Source organism: Ailuropoda melanoleuca, chromosome 14 (assembly GCF_002007445.2).
Source record: "Ailuropoda melanoleuca isolate Jingjing chromosome 14, ASM200744v2, whole genome shotgun sequence".
In the NCBI taxonomy this organism is placed as follows: domain Eukaryota; kingdom Metazoa; phylum Chordata; class Mammalia; order Carnivora; family Ursidae; genus Ailuropoda; species Ailuropoda melanoleuca.
In genome coordinates, this window is record NC_048231.1 from 25413064 (window position 1) to 25419063 (window position 6000).

Genomic DNA, 6000 nt, shown 5'->3' on the forward strand with positions numbered 1-6000 from the left:
CCACCCCCAACCTCATAGTATATAATCAGCCACCCCTCACAACCCCCGGGGCACCAGCTCTTTCTGCGCATGGGTCCTGTCCCCATTTTGTACCAAAGATGCCTCAAGAAATCTTTCTTGGTCCTCGGCTCCGGACCTCCCCCACCCAACCTCATGTATATTCCAAAACTACATGATATCCACACTTTATTGTCAGGATAAAAGCTTTCCGAAAGGACAAATAAACCAGTCCCAGATTTCTAAGGGTCTCTTTATTCTTTTCTCCACGTTTATTCCCTTCTGTTTTGAATTGTTTCAGGATTTTATACATCCTGTTAGTTGATTAAATCACTCAACCACTCTGCCTTTACAAATCCACAATACTTCCAAAAACAGTCTGTGTTCACACTTGGATGTGAATCTTTTTGAGAAATCAAGACACTTTCTATAATGAGTGAGGGAAATCTAAGATAAATCTTAGAAATCTAAGTTCCCTCCATGAAATGGAAAAACAAAGCTAGGTCTCAGCTTATTATATTGGTTGTGTTTATACCTAAATTGATTTCAACACAGTTTTGACTAGCTTCTATCCTTATATAAATAATTTGAAATCATTACAAAATGTTTTCTGCTACAGGAACTTAAATCACATTTTATAAAAATAGACAATATTTGGAAATCAGAATATACACTCTGAATCTAATACCAATTACTACTTACCATTCAATTCTTATCATTCAATGTGGAGGTGTTTATCTTTGGTCAAGAAAACTGCCTACACTCTGACCTGTAAAATAAAACTAAAATAATTGGAGTGATCCTTTATTTTTTTCTCTAAACCAAGGCAGTTTTAAAATGAATGGGATCACTAAGAATATTTAAAATCAAATAATTTCTGAACATTTGGTGATCAAAAAATTATTTTAATATATTGGCAGATCTATAAATTAGTCTTAATAAAATTTTAATTTTAGAAATAAAAATACCCATAACATAAATAGGTATTTTAAAGAAAAACAAGAAAGCTCATTATATTTAAATTGTAGTATATTACATGTATATATAATAAAGTATACATATATAATGTTATTTAATATATAATTACATATTATGTTACATTAATATTACTTATGTATTTCTATTTTTATATGGATTTTCTCAATGTTTAAGAATAAATAGACTAATTGCTCTTGAGTCTTATTTCTATTATTTAAACAGTATCTTAACCATATCTTAATTTCTTAGCCATTCCAGAATATCTCGATGGCATTTTTTCCAATTAACACATGTTGATATGATTTTATACTTTTAATACTTTTGTAAAATTATTTACAATTTTCTTCAAAGTTGTACTTTATGGCTAGTAAATAAATATGAACATACATATATACATAAATGAATAAACAAACAAACAAATCTTCAATTGATTCTTTTCTATAGATCATGATATTTTAACTCATAAAATATTCACTCAGTAAGTGCTAGGATACTTACTAGGCTCACAGCACATTTTACTACGTGGAGAATATTCTCCATTCCAAATTTTATTGAAATATAAAAATATTTCAGCTGAAATGTTTTTACATTACTATTTTGCTTCAGTTTAGAGATTATTAATTCAATAATTAATTTTACGAGGAAAACTTGCCAAACTAATTATTGCTGTTTATTCTTTTGAATGTTTTGCCAAATATAGTTACTGCAATATCAAAGGCTTTCTCAATTTCAGTATAAAGACAGGCAAAAGAGCTTTTGGCTTTTGGCTGGGAGGAGACCAAAGTCTAATTCTTTCAGTCCTCCCAAATCCGAGTTTATCCAACACCACACCGCTTAAGTTCGACCCCAACAAGATCAAAGTATATGTGAGGTGCCCTGGTAGGAAAGTCAGTGCCATGTCTGCCCTGGTGCCAAGACTGGCCCTCTGGGTTTGTCTCCAAAAAAGTTGGTGATGACATCGCCAAGGCAACCAGCGATTGGAAAAGTCTGAGGATTCCAGTGAAACTCTTCAGAACAGATAGGCCCAGATTGAAGTGGTATCTTCTGCCTCTGCCCAGATTTTCAAAGCCCTCAAGGAACTTCAAAGAGACAGAAAGAAGCAGAAAAACATTAAGCAGAGTGGAAATATCACTTTAGATGAGATCGTCAGCATTGCCCTACAAATGCAGCACCAACCTTTAAGCAGAGAATTCTCTGGAGCCATTAAAGAGATGCTGGGGATTGTCCAATTTGTGGGCTCCAGTGTTGATGACCACAACCTGAAAGGCATTATCGATGACATCAATAGTGATATAGTGGAAGACCCAACTAGTTGAGAACTACAAAGGAAAATATTTCAATAAAGGGTCATTTGACAACCAAGAAAGAAAGAAAGTTAAAAAAAAAAAAAACAAGCAAAAGAGAGAGAAAATATGTATGTGTTATTGAAGTACTTTTTGGTATTCAACATCAGCTTCATCACTAAACTTTTTTGGTTTAGTTGTCCTAAACTTATACATATCAAATAATTATAAATATGGACAAGTATAGGTTACTTATCAGAGCACCACACATTCTCTAGACAGAGTTACAAGTTATGTCTACACACAAAAAATAAATTCGTAAGTACATTTCTGCTCCAAAATATCTTAATTTCCATATGCTCCATCATTATCAGATTAATTTCTGTTTGTTTTTACTTTACATTGAATTTAATATGCATATTTCACCACAAACCCAAATAATTCTATCATCTATTGAACTTTTTAACTGAATTACAACAGCATTCTTGGTGATGTTTTGTCTTTAGCAAAATGCATTTCAAAAAATCTAATTTCATGAATAGAATTAAAAAATACAACCATTAAAAAAACTGATCAATTTTCTACTCAAATCATCTCATAGAGTGGCATAAAACTGGTATATCTGTTTGCAAAGTTCTTCTGGTAATGATCTAACACATTAACAAATACGTGTTTTTTTTTTTCTTGCACATTCACAGGAAACCTGAGGTGGAAAATAAGAGAAATTAATTTAGAACAGTCGCCTGATCTAAATGAAATGTCAAGCTTCACCGGATGGTATGTAAATGCACTTTCCATAGCTATACGTGTTCAGTAATTGTGCTTGTCCTAGTTTCTTTTAACCTATTAGTTCTCTATTGCTGCATAACACATTTTCTCAAAATTTAAGCTGAAACAACTCAGTTTTTGAATGCTGAACATCTAGGAAGAGATTAACTGGATGGTTCTGGCTCCAGATCTCTCACAAGGTTGCAGTCAGGCTATTGGCAGGGGCTTTAGTTATTTCAAGACTCACCCAGGGCTGGAGAGTTTGCTACCAAGCTCACTTTCGTGGTAGCTGGCAGGCCGCTGTTCCTGTCTGGCTCTTGGCCAGAGACTTTAGTCTCTCCCATGTGGGCCTCTTGATGGCAGCTGTTTTCCCCAGAGCAGAGAGAGAGAGAGAGAAGGTGCTCAAGATGAAAATCACAGTCTTTCCTAACCTAACGTTGACTGTGACATGCCCATTACTTCTGCTGTTTGTCATACTGACCAACCTTTTTGTGGAGAGGGCTATATACATGGTAGGAAGAGCAGGAGGCAGAGATCGCCGGGCGCCTTCCTGGAGGAGGGACCATTCTGCCTTTCAAGGAATAGGTATCACCACACCCCTCATGGAGTATGGGAATGGTTAACTAGCGTTTGCACAGAAACACACTTACCATCAACTTTCTAGAGAAATAGAAATGTAGCACCTCATTTTTCCTCAAATATTTATTTTTGCTTTCCTGAATTCCTTGCGATCAGAAGAGTTCTTGTAAAAAATAAAATGTGTTAGCACACAATGAAATAAATAGCTTCAGAATGATGTCATGTAAAAACGCCAAAATAATCACCACAGCAACCGCGTTCACACAGCGCTCTGGGTTTGACAGCAGAACAGCAGAGCCTGTATTTGCACGCATATCTCGGAGAAACCAAATCTAATTACCCATATTTCTCACTGGCCCATCGAATGGTGACCAGGCGAACCTGTGTACACCGCAGGCTGCGACGTGGACAGTGATGTAAGTAGCTGGTTCAAGTGCCAGCTGGGGTGAAGAGCGGATTTCCGCCCCCTCTCTCCTAAGAAAACACGAGAGTTAACTCTCCCTCATCGCTGGGGGCTGAACGTACTAGCTCTTTTATTCAAGTGCTGCACATCCTGTCTTTAAAAAAGAGCTTGGTACGTTGAGGGAAGGGCAGAGAGAAAAGGGATGGGGATAGCTAATCAGCCTTTTGATACCAAAGCCTGTTAAAGTGAGAAATGTCCTTACTGCATCTGATTCTCCCAGATTATTCATGGGGACCATGTGAGACACTGGGAGTATTACCAAACCCATCTTAATTTATTATAGTGTAATAATAACCAAAATGCAATAATGCAGTAATAATGCTTTATTGGAAAATAATAAAAATCCGGAACAGATGCTAAACTGAATGGTATCCAAGCCAATAGAAACAAACCCAGCTTGTGCTGGCAAAGCCAGTGTACCATCACTGATCACCTTAATCACTTTATATGGCGGCTAAGGAGTGTGGGGGAATATAGGTTACCATACATATGATGAGGATAGCATTTCCAAACATTTCGTGGTACTAAGAAATCTGTCACCAGTCCTGTTCCTGGTAAATGCATTGTCACAAACTGGAAGCTATGGGAAGAGTGGCGAAGGTTGGGGACTGGCGAAGTCCTAATTTTATTATCAGTTTCTTGTGAAGATACAAAGGAATCTTTCCTATTAAACTATATTGGTCTCAGAAATAGAGATATTTCCATACTGTGAAAGGATGCTGTTAATAAGGGTGTAAATATTAGATTAGTAGAAAGATGGTAAACAATTTGAACAAACATCAAGTAATAAACGGCTGTTTGGGCAAATGTTAATCACATACCTATTTCTAATACTTTCAATAGTGTTTAATAAGCCTGGAGTCATTTTGAGTCATTTCCATAAGCATCTTGTTATGTCCCCAAAGAGGAATTAAGATTCAGGGAATAGAATTCCTATTGCATAGGCTTTCAAGTTAGGAGACCTGAGATGTGCGCACCTCCCCCCCACCACCATTTTACACCTTATTCAGTCAAGATATTACTGTATTTCCTCAATCTAATGGCTTATGAATTTAAAAGTTGGCTTTTTAAAAAGTATCATTATGAAAAATTTCAGGCACAGAGAAAACCTAGGTACCTACTACTCAAATTTAACAGAGGCACAAGTTTTGTCATGGGAATTGGTGGGTTGTTAGCCTTTTCAATATTACTAGATATTAAAAATTGGGCTCTAGTATATATTGTAGCATACCGTCTTATTAGGTCTCTCTAGAATTTGATTTTCCACCACTATATTTAGTACGGTGTTGTATTAATTTTAATTTACCTAATATTAGAGAAATTGAGCATGTATTAATACAGTTAAGGAACCGGCAGGGTTTTCATTTCTGTTTTAGCTGTTCATATCCTTTTTATGATTTTATTGACTTATTTATCTATTCCTTTAAGTATAGATTCCTTATATGTGTTGTATAGTAATTCTTTTAACCCTAAACATTTCAAATATCCTTTCCAAGTCTGTGACTTGTTTTCTAACATTGGTTATGCATTATCTTATGTCATAAAGAACTCCACCATTTTAATGTGGTCCAATATAGCATTTTTTTTTTCTTATATGATTTGTGCTTTATGCGTTTTCTTTTTGAAATCCTTCCCTCTACTTTGAGGTCATAAAAATAATATCTTATGTTATGCAAATTTATCTTTTTTTTCTTTCCACATTTGTGTATTTATTTATTTATTTTTTTAATGATTTTTTATTATATTATGTTAGTCACCATACAGTACATCCCCGGATTCCGGTGTAAACTTCGATGCTTCATTAGTTGCATATAACACCCAGTGCACCATGCAATACATGCCCTCCTTAGTACCCATCACCGGTCTATCCCATTCCCCCACCCCCCTCCCCTCTGAGGCCCTCAGTTTGTTTCTCATAGTCCGTAGTCTCTC

The 6000-nt window shown here is 35.5% G+C and overlaps 1 pseudogene; it reads left to right on the forward strand.

Moving 5' to 3' along the window:
- LOC109490563 overlaps window positions 1-2291 on the forward strand; it is a 48880-nt pseudogene extending 46589 nt beyond the window's left edge.
- Window positions 2292-6000: the final 3709 nt, after the last annotated feature.